The sequence below is a fragment of the Podarcis erhardii genome (genome assembly GCF_964252035.2).
Source record: "Podarcis erhardii genome assembly, chromosome: 1".
Taxonomy (NCBI): Eukaryota; Metazoa; Chordata; class Lepidosauria; order Squamata; family Lacertidae; genus Podarcis; species Podarcis erhardii.
The window spans coordinates 17,147,304-17,165,184 of NC_138497.1; the positions used below are offsets into that span (position 1 = coordinate 17,147,304).

General features: G+C 44.1%; 2 long non-coding RNA genes across 3 annotated transcripts; both read left to right on the forward strand.

Annotated features, from left to right (window-relative positions):
- The first annotated feature begins 378 nt into the window (after window positions 1-378).
- LOC309349064 lies at window positions 379-3,582 on the forward strand. Its single transcript, XR_014159654.1, has 3 exons — window positions 379-526; window positions 1,280-1,406; window positions 3,346-3,582. It is a non-coding gene; the product is annotated as an uncharacterized lncRNA (long non-coding RNA).
- Window positions 3,583-4,472: 890 nt separating this feature from the next.
- On the forward strand, window positions 4,473-5,636 carry LOC309348774. Of its 2 annotated transcripts, XR_014159546.1 has the most exons (3): window positions 4,473-4,519; window positions 4,938-5,015; window positions 5,428-5,636. It is a non-coding gene; the product is annotated as an uncharacterized lncRNA (long non-coding RNA). The 2 variants fall into 2 exon arrangements; XR_014159545.1 differs by having other exon boundaries at window positions 4,938-5,636.
- The last annotated feature ends 12,245 nt before the right edge of the window (window positions 5,637-17,881 follow it).

Here is a 17,881-nt window from a genome sequence, read left to right on the forward strand (position 1 = left end):
TATGTAGCCCACCCGTTTGTCCTCAGATCTGCAACAGCCATCAGTGACTGGTTCTCACTGATGTATGGAAGGCACTGGGTCCAGCAGTAGGTGGACAAACACGATGTCAGGGACCGTGCTGAGGAGGAATGGTGGGAGCCACCCCCTCCCCCTGCTCCTGCTCCTGAATCTTGTCAAGAGCAGGAGGACAGTATAGACTTGGAACAGTGGTTTGCAGAGGGGCATAGTTCAGAAGGCAGAAGCTGAGAAATACCAGATGGGGAACACCTAGGAGAAGAAACATCAGAAGAGAGAGGGTTAGCAGATTTACAGTCGTTGGATAGTATCCCTCCGCTCTCCCCAAGGTCGAGAAGAGCTCAGAAAGTCTCAGAACAGAAAGCACAGAGGGTACAAGCTCAGATTACAAGACGTAGGAGTGACATACATTAATAGGGATGGAGGGGGTCTAAGCCTTAATTGGGAGCACCGCCATTTCTGGGAAACAGGTTCTTTGTTCTCTCACTGTGATTATTAAAGATTCTAACTGGTAAGAAGCTCCTTTCATTTGATCTTTGTTTTACTGCCACAGAGGAAGGAAGCTGATTCCTCAAAGCCTGACACCCAGTGACAGACAGGACCAACTAATTCTACTTTTGTCCCCCATCCTCTTTCCTGCTGAGGCCAACTGAGACTGAGTCTACGGAGGAGGAAGGGGACAGCCAGTGCCACTTGGTGGACTGGAGGCAGGCAGATGGGAGCTGGCTGAGGGCAGATGGAACAAGGTGGATTGCTGGAACAGGGTCCCATTCCCTCAAATGGATCAGCTTCCACTGAACTGTAGAGTGGTATTGATGAAGAGAAGCAAGCAGGCCACCTGCTTCCCCTTAGCAACACAGACTTCTACCCAGGTCAGAAATTCCCTTATGAATGCAGTAACACATGGAGGATGCCTGGAGATGCCATTAGACAGATTAGTTTTCTGTTACACAGGAACCCACAATCATTGCTGCATGATCTCAGGATCTGCACAGAGTCTCTGTCATTTGCGTCACATGACACCGTCCTTCCCTCTTAGCATGATGCACAACGTATTTCTAAGAGATATTGTTGCTGTGGAGAAATAGCAGCAAGATACAATTCCATTATCATGTCCACCTACCCTGGGGAGATGTTTGAACAAACATCTTTGAGTCTAGTTAGGTCTATTAGCATTTTAATTATTTACTCCCTGTGGGAAGGCTTCTTCAATTATCCCTCCCTCTCTCCCCTCACAGTGGAACTCTACTCTTGTTTCTTTCAGCTCCAAACTTTAAACTCAAGCAACCACCTTTATGTACAGGCATCTCGCGTAGACAAGACGGCCAACTGTTTGCCATTGTGAAGAAGACACTCACTCATAACAGGCAGGTGCGTAGAGACTGCATGAGGTATCCTGGGGTGATTGCTAATGTCCCAGTTTTGCAGGCCTGTGGAAGTAGCCATATCTATCCTCAGCAGTGCTCCTGGGAATAACACTGGTCCACACAGCATGCTGAACTATGGCTTAGTGTGACTGCACAAGCATGATAACTCCTGAAGAAGAAATCCCTGCTGCTTTGTCTCTCCTTCGCCATACTGCTGCTGTGCCTTAAGCTATGGCTTGACTTAGCATGTCATCCAAACTGGGCTCATGGTTTCGCTCTCCAAGACAAAACATGAGCAGTAAACCGTAGGACAAACCCTCGGTTACATCCAATGGTTTGTCTGGGGGAAGCTAAACCATGAGCTTCATTGGAATGATTCACTAAGCCAAGCCATGGTTTAGTTCAGAGCAGCATAGCACAGCAACAGATTGGCTAGGAAGGAACAAAGTGACTGCGATCTCCTCTCCTGGAGCCTGCACATGCCACATTCCCACTAAACCATGGTTAGAGTAATGTACAAACCGGGCCATTGCCATGATGTAGCATTATTCCCATTGCAGCAACTTACAAATATTCTGATAGACTGTTTGATGCAGCTCCAACACCACTTGAAGCTTTCTCTAAACAGAGAATTCTACAGCCCTCTGCTGAGACATGTTAGTGGCAAGTCTCACCCCAATGGAAATTGCTAGAGCTATGAACATAAGAGCCTGCTGGATGAGACCAACAGCCCATCTAGTCCAGTATCCTGTTCACATAGCAGCCAACCAGATAGCTGTGGGAAGCCTGCAGGCAGGATTCTGCCCACCTGCCAATGGTTAGGGACAATGGGAGCAACAGTTCAGCTATATCAGGAGGACTTGAGATATGCATTTACCATCTCAGTGCTGGTGGTGGGAGGAATGGGACCCCAAGGTTCTAAATTTATCCACTATACTTCACTGCCACATTGCCTTCTGAAAAGATCTTTATTTTCGATTTTGACATATTCAGGGATGGTAATTAGCAGTTACAATGCAATATAACCCAGTTCCATCACATACCTGAGAAGCGAGATGTCATGTTTTAATGAGAACACTATTATAAAACTCATAATTTGCTTCTGCTTCAACAGGTTTGGGAGGCGATGCTTTTTCAAACAAACTGTTTGCATTATCAGTGTTGCCAAAAACATAAAAGTCACTGGGGAAATGATGCAACTATATACGTAGATATCAGCATATTCCACCGACTATTTCTTCCACCATCAATCACCCACAATATTCATTGATATGTGGCTTTTGGAGTACTGACACTTGCCTGATTGCTTCCAAAATGTACAGAGTTAAACCACATACAGTTCCAAAAAGAAATCTAGAGATTAAATGTATTGTAAAGTCAACTTTTGTTTTTAAAATTAAGAATAACAAACACATCATTTCAATGTCATTTAAAAAAAAAGTGATCCTTCCCCAGGATCTGCTCGTAGATAAACATTTAGAAGCATAAGCAGAGTGTTTCTTTTATTAACCATATATACCGTATTTTTTGCTCCATAGGGCGCACCAGACCATAGGGTGCACCTAATTTTTAGGGGGGGAAATAAAGAAAGAACACCCCCCCCCAGCCACGGGGTTGGGGCGGGGGAAGCTCAAGCTTCCCCTGACTCCAGCCCCCAGAACAGGCTGCTATCCGCAAGCCTTCAGAGCCTAGCGGGAACTCCCACCGTGCTCCGAAGGCTTGCAGATAGCTGCCTGAAGCCTGGAGAGTGAGAGGGGTCAGTGCGCACCGACCCCTCTCGCTCTCCAGGCTTCAGCGAAAGCCTGCATTCGCTCCATAGGATGCACACACATTTCCCCTTCATTTTTGGAGGGGGAAAAGTGCGTCCTATAGAGCGAAAAATACGGTATGTTGCAAAGTTGTTTATTTGTGTGTTCTCCATACATTTGGACTCCCCCTAAGAGATTGTATCCAAATTTTGCAGGATGGCTCCTGAGATCAAGGAGCAGGTTTTCTTGTATGGTTGAATACAATCGAACATTGCTTTGAATTGAGATGACAGACTTAACTTGATTTTATATCTCCTCGCAGACACAGATAAGTATGTGACCTGGCGAGTAGCACTCTTTGCAACTGCCGCCAGGAAAATTAGAGCAAATTATATAGCCAACATAGCCACCAACTGCAAAGGAGATGAATTTATTTGACCCTATCTACATCAAGCTATATTCTATCTTTATCACCAAACTCCGAATATAATTGCACATTGTCTTAATTAACATTATTTTTTAATATATTAGTAGCCATGTGATGATTTTAGCATATAAATGTTATTGTTTAATGTCTTAACCTGTATATTAAGGTGCTTTTATAGCTCTTTTTAGAGTAGGTAATGTCTTGATAATACAAATGTTTTAAGTTTCTTGTTTTAATCCAGCGTATTTTCTTTTAATTGTTGAATGATTCTGTGTACATTGTGACAGCCTTTGGCTATGCGCAATAAAACTGACTGACTGTCAAAATTACACTGATTTTAACCACTAGAATTCAAAACAACACTGGCTCTTTGCTTTCTTGCAATTCCTGAGCAATGCCAATAGCACAGACCTAATCTTCCCTCTGCCATGGAAGGCGGAGCAGGGTGGTGATGTTCGGATTGGACCAAATGCTTGTTGCATGATGGCAGCAGGACCAGCTCAGGAGCCAACGGAATCCAGACCAGCTCAGTCCTTCCCCACCTCCAGAGCGGCCATTTGGAGACCATTTGGAGACCCATTTGGCACTCACACACATAAATGGTGGGTGGATGTGAGAGTGTCACACCAACAGTGATGCTCACACCACTACATAGGTGCCAGCAGGTGGGATGCTGGTTTAGCCAGCAGAGCTAGGCCCAGGGACATCTCATCCTACCCCAAATTCACCTACCCCAAATCCAGAATACTGGGTTGGGAGAGAGTTGGATTGTTCTGTAGCTTTGTTTCTTCCCAACCCTCTATAATCTGCTATACTTTTGTATGTTGCTTTTTTCCCTTCTTATTAAAACAGTTTTCATTCCTCCCTCATCAATAAAAATGCAACCATCCTCCCCTTTCTTTCCAAAGGGATGAATTCCAGATCAAGCTGTGCAAGAGAATATTTACGGGATCCACAGAGAGGTCATAATCTGCATAATCTTTGATAAACTATATTATTGCCTGCCAATGTATTTGAGTCCTGGGGTCATGCCACCAGACACAAACAAAATCTGCTGATGAGTTTTACACTGCCATCTGGCTTCCTTCTTAATTGTTTGAAGCTTAAAAGTGGTCAAATATTGAGTTCCGGGGGGGGGGGGAGAAAAAATTCATTCATGTTTAATGCACGTTGATTTAGAAGAAAGGTTGTGCCAGATCGGAATCTTAGGGGGACTCATTTAATCTTTTCATACATATACCCGTTTCATCTTGCCATCTTGGCACAGGGCTGGGGCAGCAGGGATGCCACTGGAAATGAAGTACTCAAGGACTCTCAACTAAATGTTACAACAGGGCTGGGGAACCCCTTTTCAACCCAAGGTCCGCATTTCCTCTCCAGAGAGCCGCATGCTAGTGCTGCGTGAGACCAGAGGCAGACATTGGCAGGGCCAGAGGCAAAGCTGGGTGGAGGAGAGATGTGAGTCTCTCTCTCTGTTATGTACTGAGTTGAATAGCATCCAAAAATGCAGTAGTCTGATTGGTCCTAGAATAATAGGATCCAAAATGCAGCAGTCTGATTGGTCCTAGAACAATAGGATTCAGAATGCAGCAGTCTGATTGGTCCTAGAACAATGCAGCAGTAGGATTGGTCCGCAGGAGCCACCCAATCCAGCTCCAGGTGGAAGTGAATCCACAACCTGATTGGCCTACAGGAGAATCCTGGAATTAGCCAATCACGTGCAGCCCATTGTGTAAATAATGTATATAAAGCAGATATTGTGGGGGAACTTCCATTCCTCCTCACCACTATGAGCTGAATAAAGAGCATGAAATCCACTCTTGACTCCGAGTATATTTCACTCTCTCTCTCTCTCTTTCTCCTCACCAAGCCCTGATGAGCTGTAGCAGGCAGCAGTAAAGTTAAGAGAAAGCCAGATTGGACACCCACACATATAGCTGGAGAGACATTCTGCTAGAAACACCACTTTGCATTTTGAAGAAAAAGAGCTTGAAAAACTCTCTGCACCGAAACACAGACACCGATCAAAATTCGCACTTCCCTGATGTAGAAATGTGGAGAACAGAACCTACGATGGGGGGGGGGGGGCAAAAGGAGAAACTGATAAGAAACCAAAATGGACAGATTCACCCATCCCTTGTTTTCAGCAGCTTGTGTTTTAATAAAGATTCTTTGTTTAAAATGGGCAGTCCACTTTGAGCTTCTACCTATAGTGGGAACATTAATAAAAAGGCTCCTAAAACCTAATTAACAAATGACTATTAGACAATAATGTTACGATATGGATGCAATGCAGCTGCAAAGTGCTAGCTTGAAAAGTAAACATAATGGGAATGTTGGGACTGCCCGTGGGAAACAGAGGGACAGTCAATTCACAGTGTGAAGCACCGGAATTAGCTCAGAGTGTAATATGAACTCTTCCATTTGTTCCTGTCCAGGAAGTGTTTTTCACTAGACTGCTGGAGCTTGAGGAGAGCAGTCATGTTTTTTGTAACGCTGCAAAGACAGAAATAAAGGCATGTAAATACGTTTCTGTCTATCTCTTTCCCCTGCCCGGGGGGGGGGGGCAGGAAAGAGGGGTGTGTTCTTCTCACGCTGAGAAAGATTGCCTATTGCGACCTAGCCTGGATCTTGCTGGGGAATGCAGCCAGGGAGGTCAACAGGGAATCATGCCGGGTGCCTGGGAGAGTTGCCAGTTTCTCCTGATAAAGGCTTGATTTCCGACAAATAATAATACTAGAGAGGAGTTTGAAGACTGCAGCCAAAGAGCTACGTTTTAATACCTCATAAGAGCAGATTACTGTCAGCAATTTAAAAGAGTGAGAGTATAACTGTTCCTCTAGTATCTATTTATCTTCACAAGCAGATCCAAATGAACTAATGGCACTTTTAAAGCAAAACTATTGGACCACCTTCCAATGTATCACCCATTAAGATTTGCTCACAGTTGTTATTGCCTTAACAAGTCATTGTCCTTTCCCATGTAGCAGAGCTCTGATGCTCATGCCTAGCTCTGGTGCATGCAAAGTCTAAGAAGGCAAGAAAAGTCCTGATGGTTCAGCCAATCCCATCTAGTCAAGCTTCCTTTATTCAATGTGGCCACCCAGAGACCACTTGGTGAAATCCAGAAACTAGTATTATTCAGAGGCTTACCGTCTTGACTAGGCCTGGGCGAGATATCGATACATTGCCCAGGTGTCAGACTTCAGGGAATCATATCCCTCCCCTGGTGGCAGTAAATAAGGAGATCAAATAAAAGGAGCATTCTTACCAGATAAGTTATTGAATGATCACAGCAAAAGACAAAGGAATGCATATATCTCAAAAAATGGTGTTGCTCCTAGTAAAGGTTTACCCCCTCCGTCCCCATTAATCTACATCACTCCTACATCGGGTAGTCTGAGCTTCTTGCCATTGCGCTTTCTGTTCTAACACTTTCCAAGCCCTTCTAGTATTAGGCGAAGGGGTGTGTATCAGGAATGCTGTCCAATGACACTGAATCTGCCAGCTGTCTCTCTCTTGGCCTTTCCTCTTCTAGCTGTTCCTCACCCAGTATTTTCCAGCTTTTCCCCTCTGGACTATGCCCTTCTGCAAACCACTGTTCTCAATCAATACTGTCCTCCTGCCCTTGGGAAGGTTCAGAAAAAAGGGGGGGGGCTCCCACCATTCCTCCTCAGTCCAGTCCCTGGCACCAGGACTGGTATGACTGATAGACCACGATGGCAGCTTCATCCGGTGGTGTATCACAGGTGAAACTGCCACCACTCCTGAGTCCCTCTACAACCAACACCGCTTTCAACTTCGGGCTGCTGGTAGCAGAGGGACTCAGGAGCAGCGGCGGTTTCACCTGTGATATACTGCCGGGCAAAACCACAGAAGAAGGAGCAAGCTGTATCGCTGAGCTGATAAACCTTAGTCCTCCCTTGGCTTCTTTAAACTGAAACCACCTCAGCTCCTGCGGTGAGGGCTGTGGCAGTTTCACCTGGCACCGCTCAGGCTGAGGCCAATGCAGCTTGTTTTTTCAACTTTTTTAAAGAACAATAATTTTTATTAGTTTTCAGTTACAATAATCCAATGGTAGCCTCATTATAACAATGCCAAATTATAATACAATTACTAATCCCAATCATTCAGATGCCAAATTATATAATTTAGGTGGCCTCCCGCGTGCTAGAATTGATGGTTTGATGATTTGCTTTGTTTCTGTGTCCCATCATCTTTGTTGTTGTTGTTGTTTAGTCGTTTAGTCGTGTCCGACTCTTCGTGACCCCATGGACCAGAGCACGCCAGGCACTCCTGTCTTCCACTGCCTCCCGCAGTTTGGTCAGGCTCATGTTTGTAGCTTCGAGAACACTGTCCAACCATCTCGTCCTCTGTCGTCCCCTTCTCCGTGTGCCCTCCATCTTTCCCAACATCAGGGTCTTTTCCAGGGAGTCTTCTCTTCTCATGAGATGGCCAAAGTATTGGAGCCTCAGCTTCACGATCTGTCCTTCCAGGGCTGATTTCCTTAAGAATGGATAGGTTTGATCTTCTTGCAGTCCATGGGACCCTCAAGAGTCTCCTCCAGCACCATAATTCAAAAGCATCAATTCTTTGGCGATCAGCCTTCTTGATGGTCCAGCTCTCACTTCCATACATCACTACTGGGAAAACCATGGCTTTAACTATACAGACCTTTGTTGGCAAGGTGATGTCTCTGCTTTTTAAGATGCCATCTAGGTTTGCCATCGCCTTTCTACCAAGGAGCAGGCGTCTTTTAATTTTGTGACTGCTGTCACCATCTGCAGTGATCATGGAGCCCAAAAAAGTGATGGGACCAGTGGCCATGATCTTTGGGTTTTTTTATGTTGAGCTTCAGACCATATTTTGCACTCTCCTCTTTTACTGTCATTAAAAGGTTCTTTAATTCCTCCTCACTTTCTGCCATCAAGGTTGTGTCATCTGCATATCTGAGGTTGTTGATATTCCTTCCGGCGATCTTAATTTCGGCTTGGGATTCATCCTTTCGCTTCCAGGCATATCCGCAACTGAGCGTCCTTTCGGCTTTGGCCCAGCCGCTTCATCAGCTCTGAATCTACTTGTACTTGTCCTACGCTCTTCCTCAGTAGCATGTTGGACGCCTTCTGACCTGAGGGGCTCATCTTCCAGCGCCATAACTTTTATATGCCTGTTGCCTTTGTCCATTGAGTTTTCTTGGCAGGGATACTGGAGTGGCTTGCTGGTTCCTGCTCCAGGTGGATCACGTTTGGTCAAAACTCTCCACTATGACCTGTCCATCTTGGGTGGTCCTGCATGGCATAGCTCATAGCTTCTCTGAGTTATTCAAGCCCCTTCGCCATGCCAAGGCAGTGATCCATGAAGGCGTCCATCATCTTATTCATCTCAATTATATTCCATTCAAATTAACAATCCCTTATACAACAACTGCAATATTAACGACATTCATTCGTCTTGACACATTAAATGATTTATAAAGCTACAGGTGAAGCGTTTCAAACTATGGTATATCCTTACTCCTCCTGTGTGTGACGATTATTCTGCCCATGGTTTTCCTTCCTGTCCTTGTAAAATGTTATGTCTATCTTTTCCCAGCTGTTGCTGCTTGTTTTTTCAACGTTGTGGTATATCACCAGACCACAGTGCTTGCTTGGATGGTGATATGACTGAGATGTTGGAAAGCTGATATCGCCCAGCCCTAGTCTTGACAGTGGAGGCAGAACATAATAGCCATCAATAGACTTCTCCATGAACCTATCTTTCAAAGCTATCCAAATTGGATGGGTCCCACAAGACAAAATAGCACAGCTGTCAAAAACCAGTGCAAAAGATCCTCCAGTTCAGTTCAGTTACATTTGGCTTCCATTCTCACTTCAGTGGGAGATCTTGCTCGTGCTTGTATGTAGCTTCCAAAAACCTCACTTTCCAAAGAAGCGACCAGGCACTGCTGTGGGGGAAAAGGGCAAACGAGCGTTGGGGTGTTCAATGATTTTCTTCCTCGCTGGAGATGAGCTAGATATTACAGTGTTTCTCAATCTTGGGTCCCCAGCTGTTGTTGGACCACAACTCCCGCCATCCTTTTCTAGCAGGACCAGTGGTGGGATGGGAGTTGTAGTCCGACAACAGCTGGGGACCCAGTTTGAGAAACAGTGATAGAAAGGGATTTGATAAACTCCTCAGTGTATGGGTGAAAGGTTTCGTGAAATTGTACCTGACCCACAAGTACACCTTTTCTTGCAGCTGCTGCCACCCAGATGTGTGATCCTGGCAGCATTTATGCTAACCTGATGCCCTTCAGAGGTTGCTGAACTATAATAACCATCATTCCTGACCATTGACCATATTGGCTGGGGATGACGAGAGCTGTAGTTCAGTAACATCTGGAAGGGACAGGTTAGCCACGCCTTCTTTAGGCAAAGCTATGATATAACCACATTTGGAATACTGTGTCTAGTTCCAGTAAAATGAGGGTCTGCAGGTGCATAAATGTGTAGCTTGTCAATTATTCTCCAATTAATAGACCCAAGTTAATCAGGCCCACTAATTTCAGTGGGTCTGCTCTGCGTGTAGCATTGACAACAGCTCTTAAACTGCAAATGGATCCTGTGCATCTGCAAACTCTCATTTTCAGTGGCAGAACTTCTCAGGGACACGTCATTCAATTCACAGTGCATGCATGGAATACAAGCTAGGCAAATTCGTATTCTGAGCCAGGACATTACAGACTTCCGTTGCATCACTGCATCAGGCCAGTTTTCCCACCTTTGTCCCAACACACACACACACACACACACACAATGCCTGGAGGATCCCGAAAATTCCTCTGAACAGGCACAACAAAAGCTTATCAAAGTGGTGGTGTTTTTAATAAGTATAGATGGACCATTTAACTACTGCCTTCATTTAAGATAACCAACGTTGCTGACGGAGCTTTGATTCCATTTATTTTTGTCAATTGAATCAGTGGCACAGATAACATATATTTTCTTCTTCTGTGCCCCTGTAATCTTCAATCTGTATAACGCACTTGGTACTACAGCTTCCTGTTCTCTCTTAATAAAAACGAAAAAGCCTCACAATAATAGAGTTTTCCACAGAACAACTTCCAGGGATGATCTTAAGAGAGTGTAATACACTGCAGTTACTGTATAGTGTAAATAGCCAGTAGCTTCTTATTACCTTCAAATCACTCCTTTCAGACTCCTTAAATTGGCCTGGAGGCCTCTTTTGTCGAATCTGTTCCACTCTCTATCTTTCCCCTCCCCTTTCTGGCCATTAGACAAAAGAGATTTCAAGCTTATCTTTAAGTTATCAAAGTACATCATCTCACTGTGGCATAACACTACTCAAGCAGCTTCGATTGTCAAATAGCCATTTGAAAAATGACCTACTTCTTAAGCAGAGAGAGAATACAAATGGATGCAGAAAGATGCAGAAACACATTTTAAAAAAGGGCAGGGACAGACCTACCATTAGGCAGAAGGAAGCGATGGCCCCTGAGAGCAGTGGGGGCACAAACACACGCACTCCAGCCATTCCTCCTGAATCCTCCAGCCACTTCCCTCTGCTGGAGAAGAGAGATGTGTGAACACTTGCCAATCAGAGGCACATGCAATGTTCTGTGCGCAGAGTTTTGCAAGCATCTGTAGCACCCTGCTTGTGGTTAACGCTTAGCTGGAATGAAATATTCAACGCAGCAATAGAGAAATTAAAATAGTAATTTATTTGTCAGACAAATAAATAAGAGGCACAGTGGTACATGGTTACCAAGCTCTGGCCTGGCCTCCTGCCATTCTGGCCAGCACTTATATTCCCTTAATCCAGCCCCCTTTGCTCCTCCTGTGGCTGCCTCTGTCCAATCAGCCTGGTTGAAATTCCTATTGGCTGTTTGCTAGAACCAATCACAAAAGATACACCCACAAAAGATACACCCACTTCCTTGCCCTTATAAGGGAGACAAAGAGCTATATATATGACATATAAGTAATAATATATCTTACATGGAATCTTAATTACCAGCTCACCTCTTGCCCTCCTTGCCCTATTGCCTTCTAAAACAAATGTTTAATCTTACATTTTTATGTTCAACAGATGTCAAGGATCTTGAGTTTCACATCAACATTGAAAGATTTCCTTCATTTAATGTTTCTAAACAAAATGCCTGACAACTATATATCAAGACTGCTTGGATGGCGTCTTCTGTCTGGCAGGGGGGCTAGGCTCATTTGCCCCTCTGGTCTCCTATTGCAATATGACTCTATGAAATAAGAATCTAGCATTTCTTAAATCCTTTGCATAATTATATTTAAGCCAATATATTTAAGCTAATATATTTCATACATTTATCATAGGTAGCCTCTTAAAAGAATAAAGCTTTTCAAAGTAAAAAGGAAGAAACTCAGTAAAACACAACTTTTAAAAGAAGCCTCTTCAGTTTGCACCCCTCCTTTCACAGCCAGCTAGATGCTTCTCCATTGCTCTTGGCCTTTCAACCTTAGAAAGAAGATCTGGCTCATTTTACTGGGAGGCACATTAGTATTATCTTACCCCATTCCTAATGGTGTTTTTTCAGCCTTGGGGCAGCATATGTAATTCTCCCTTTTTATGACTTTGAGAATTGTTTTTCTACTATAAATCAATGGGGCCCTCTTGTCTTAGGAGAATGGCCAAGGTTTTCTCTGCCTGGCATGAAACATTTGAAAATCCTTTTTAAGCTCATTTTTAAATACAAGCCTTGATTGAAATATATAGAAGCTTTGATAAAAATGCAGGCTTATGGTTAGGTGCCTCACATCAACAGTCCGCAGATCTTTTGGGTTTGCATAGCACAGTGCCTAGGAGCTCAGATGATCAGCTGATTGTTGGAGCTTCTGGGTAGAGTGCCCTGCAAAACTGGGTAGCCTAATGCATATGCTCCAAAATTTCTCCAATGAAAATAGGAACGTCCTATTCTATCATCGTCATCACAATTTTATCCTTTATATGCCACCTATTAAACACTAAAAAATGGCTGCCTTCGGGTGCCTTCTAATGGTTGTGCAATTTCTTCTTCTTCCTCCTCCTCCTCCTCCTTCTTCTTCTTCATTGAATTTATATATCGCCCTATACCTGGAGGTCTCAGGGTGGCTCACAGAAAGGTCACAATATACAAAATCAAAATAAGAACGATAACCCAGTAACACACACACCCCCAAAAGAGAAGTCACATTTTAAAAGGGTATAGGATGTCCATAAGGTCAACCAAAGGCCTGGTTAAAAAGGAAGGTGCCAGGTGAACTTCCCTGGAGAGAGCATTTCACAGATAGGGAGCCACTGCAGAGAAGGCCCCGTTCTCGTGTTGCCACCCTCTGGACCTCTCAAGGAGGAGGCACACGAAGGAGGGCCTCAGAAGGTGATCTCAGGGTCCTGGTAGGTTCACCTCCTTGGTTCAGGGGATGCATAACTCCATACCCTCCAACATTTCTCTGATGAAAATAGGGATGTCCTTGTTGAATGGTTTCTTTAAATGTAAAGGTTCATCATTGTTCCACCTGATGTGTATGTCTTTAAGGGGCCAGAGCAAGGGCCAGAGCAAAATAACGAGACCCAGCTTTACAGCTGTGAAACATAGCAGGTGCTGCTGAGTTGTATTGATTGGGCTGTGTCAGCAATTGGGTGTAGTATATAAGGAGCAGCACCTAGCTCTCCCATTACCCTGGGGGATGGGTTGGTGGTTGGGTCTGGTTTGTTTGTTGATGTATTTAGTGTAAATGGAGTTTTTGTTTTTGTAATTAAAACCTTGTTTAAGTTATTTTTGAGTCCCTTTTTAATGCATGGTCTCCCCAGCAAGCTCTCTGCAGCACTACCATACTGCAAATAACCAACAGTCCTAAGGAAAAGTGGGACATACCATGATTAAATAAGAAACCAGGGTGGCATCTGTAAATCCAGGACTGCTCCTGGAAAATAGGGCCGCTTGGAGGGTCTGCTGATTTTATTGTGATGTTAACCTGAAGGAGCATCTCTACCCCCATCATTCTGCCCGGACACTGAGGTCCAGCTCCGAGGGTCTTCTGGCAGTTCCCTCACTGCAAGAAGCCAAGTTACAGGGAACCAGGCAGAGGGCCTTCTCGGTAGTGGCGCCCGCCCTGTGGAACACCCTCCCACCAGATGTCAAAGAGAAGAACATCTGGTTCCCCACTCCCTTCTGTATAGCATCTTCAGCTGATGAAAGTAAGACCTCTTTAGACATTGTATTGCCAGATTCAGTACACACAGAAGAGGAAGGCGTGAGGATGACCATCATAGTTCCACCATTGCAACTGCTCTGATTCCCCTACAAGAAATTGAGGTTTGTGGGATTTTGGAGCAGTATTTTGTATATTGTGGGTACCACATATAAAAGAATATAAGTTTCACCACCCTACCCCCTCTCTTCTTCCCCAACCTTATACTGTACACAACACTAATGTCTCCTATCAAATATAACTCATCTGTAGAAAAGATATTACAACCTGAAAAAGGAGACAATGCACACATTTTTATAAGCCAAGGATTTGTCCTCCAAATCCTAGAAAGTGACTGGAACAGCTAGAGTGCTCATCCTCAAATCTTTCCCCCTGAATGTTTAGCCTATATACATAGTGGATACCTGAAGAAGGCTGTTGATTGCCTCTTGTTTGCTGTTTGGATAGGTTGATTGCAGTGCCTTGCATCACAGAGTGAAAAGTGCACAGAATGTCTAGCCATATAAATATGGCTCCAGAATAGAGTTAACTTCTATAACTTGGCATCATGAAAAGAGATGCATATTAGACAGATAATCCATAGCTGCCTGTACAGTAATCTCTATAAGCCTGCTTTTAATTCTCTTCCATAAGGAATCGACTGGGGCAGCATTCAGTTCATCAGCATTCATGACCTCACTGCCGCCTTCTGCCTTCGGAAATCTCTTGCAGGAGTTTTTTGTTGCAGGCAATTTATCGCTCCTTTGCTGCCACGTCAACCAATAAGAACAGGAGTGCCGTGCACCTGAGATTTGGCAGCCCTTGTACTTATGGTTAGGAATGCAAAAAGGTGTCGATTTTGTCCATATGTGTATTAATTAAAGAAAAGCTTCATTGTTTCTGCACTCTGCACAACGAAACATAATTCAGTCTGCCTTTTCCCCCCAATGGCAGGTCTTTACATAAACAATGTTGCCGTGTTTTCCTTTTACATTGGCTCTAGAGGCAGATTCTCCATCTGTCTCAATCCTAGCCAGGCCTACTCAGAGGTGCTCCATTGAATTCAGTGAGCCTTACTCCCAAATGAGCCTTTGCACATATAGCCCCCCTGTGGATAGCTATTGTATATGGCATGTGTAACCTTACTGCACATTCCTAACCATGGCTGGATCTACACTAATCTGGAAAACACTATTTTTAAAAAGCTATTAAAAAAATATAGCTCCCAATGCAATTTCCTATTGGCGACAGACCACTGCTCTACAGCGCCCTCTGGTGTCACGGTTTTATAATACATTTTAACGTTATAACTTACCAGTGTAGATTAACTCCTTGTTTACTCGGAGATAAGTCCTGTTGAAGCAATCAGTCTTACTCCCAGGTGAGTTTATGACTGCAGCCTTAGTCTATGTAAGCTTACTCAAAAGTAAGTCACAACCTTGGGTGTAGTTTGGACAATACAATCTCCTTGTAATGTAGAAAAGGCAGCAATCCTAATCACGTCTACTCGGAAGTCATTGATATTGAATTAATGGGGCTTACACCCAGATAAGAAGGTTCAGGATTGCAGCCTTAGTCTATGTAGATAAGATAAGATAAACTTTATTCGCATTAGCCAATGGCCATGGCAACATAAAACAAGCAATTGTTGTTGTTTAGTCGTGTCCGACTCTTTGTGACCCCATGGACCAGAGCACACCAGGCACTCCTGTCTTCCACTGCCTCCCGCAGTTTGGTCAAACTCATGTTCGTAGCATCGAGAACACTGTCCAACTATCTCGTCCTCTTTTGTCTCCTTCTCCTTGTGCCCTCCATCCTTCCCAACACCAGGGTCTTTTCCAGGGAGTCTTCTCTTCTCATGAAGTGACCAAAGTACTGGAGCCTCAGCTTCAGGATCTGTCCTTCCAGTGAGCACTCAGGGCTGATTTCCTTAAGAATGGATAGGTTTGATCTTCTTGCAGTCCATGGGACTCTCAAGAGTCTCCTCCAGCACCATAATTCAAAAGCATCAATTCTTTGGTGATCAACCTTCTTTATGGTCCAGCTCTCACTTCCATACATCACTACTGGTGAAAAAACAAGCAATATATACAAGTTAAAAAACAGCAATGGGTAAAAAGGGCAATCAAATGACCAAGCTTAGTCTATGGATCTTGTGCTGTGTTGTCTGCACTGGCCGTCAGCAGCTCTCCAGAGTTTTGAATGAGCCTGTGGCTTTTGGCATAGAAAGCACTGAAAGCTACATTCAGTGAGGCTTCCTCCCAAGCAAGTATAAATAGAATAGCAGCTCTAGCCTCCTTGGTAAGGCATTATATATTTACAGTGGACGCTCGGGTTGCAAATGTGATCCATGCGGGATGCACGTTCGCAACTCGCAGCATTCCCAACCCGTATCTGCACATGCGTGGGTTGAGATTCAGCGCTTCTGCACATGCGCAAAGCGCGATTTAGTGCTTCTGCCCATGCACGACCGCTGAAACCCGGAAGTAACCTGTTCCGGTACTTCTGGATTTCGGCAGTCCGCAACCCGAAATAACACAACCTGAAGAGGCTGTAACCCGAGGTATGACTGTAGTACTAAAAACAAAACAATGCAACAATTCCTTCACATCCCTAGCACTCACAAAACAATTAGTGGAGGGGGCGAGGGTGAACAGCCAAGAACTGAAAAATGAAGCTGCTGATGAAAGAAAGGAAAATAATTGCATTATCTTCTGTTTCTCAATTCAGAACACCAACCAATTTAATTGACATTTATTCATTATCTTGAACTTTGTTAGCTTGAGATTAATTTATTAAACCTGTTTAAATATGCAATACAGAAACACAATTAACTGGAAACTTTTTTTTAATACACCACGATAAAAGGCATTAGTCGCTGATTACCCAACACATCTCGGAATGAAGATGCAAAACAGTTATGGGATTAGCCACAAGTTTTATTACATTGCAGGGATCTGCTATGAGTAATGTCTTAATAAACTTCCTTAACTCAGGCACAGATTGGGAAGACACACTTTCTGCTGTTCCATGGGCACGTAAAGCGGCCTAGCTGTTGTTGTGCCATAAACTTCAATATATGTACCTCCTTCCCTTACAAAGGCAACTCATCTCTGGATCCATGAACTGCCCATGAACTGAATAATACTCATTGCTGGCCAGCTTTAAGGCAGGGATGGAGAGACCTCAGGCCCAGAGCTGGCACAGCCATGTGGCAGGTGAGGTCTTCTTCATGGAACAGAAGCCCTCAGGTGGCACACCCATGAGTGCCCTGTCTGCCCCTCTGCCTCCGCCAGCAGAGGAGAAACACCACTGGCACCAATGCCAATTTGGGGCAAGATCACAGCCATATTGGGCAAGTTCTCACACACAAGCATGAGCTGATACGTTGTGCTCTCTTGACACAACTACAGACAACATGTAGTGGCTGTAAAAAGCAGACTCAACACACCATTGCTCCATATCTAACACATGCACAGTGGCTATAATGTTAAGTGAATGTTAACTGGCTAGATAACAGGAAGCAGAAATATGATTTATCAATCTGACCTCTCTCCTATGATTACTATATTTCACACAGCAGTCAAGACTTTATCAAAAGCTTTTTGGAGATCTAAGTACAATTCATATAGGTCACACTAGTCTACTTATTTCCTGACACCTTCAATGAATCCCAAAATGGCGGGAGAGGGTTTCCCTTGTTGATCTCCCTCTGCAAGGGTTGTTATTCTATATGCTTAATCGTTTTAGGTTTGAGGGTGGATCTGTTAAGATAACTATACAGTGGTACCTCAGGTTAAGTGCTTAAATCGTTCCGGAGGTCCGTTCTTAACCTGAAACTGTTCTTAACCTGAAGCATCACTTTAGCTAATGGGGCCTTCCGCTGCTGCTGCACCACCGCTTCACGATTTCTGTTCTCATCCTGAACCAAAGTTCTTAACCCGAGGCACTATTTCTGGGTTAGAGGAGTCTGTAACCTGAAGCGTATGTAACCTGAAGCATATGTAACCCGAGGTACCACTGTAGATTGAGCTATGTCAAACTCTGTAAACATTCAGATAATGATTACTACCTTATCGACCTTAACTCATGCAATGAAAACACTTAGGGACAAGGGGAGGG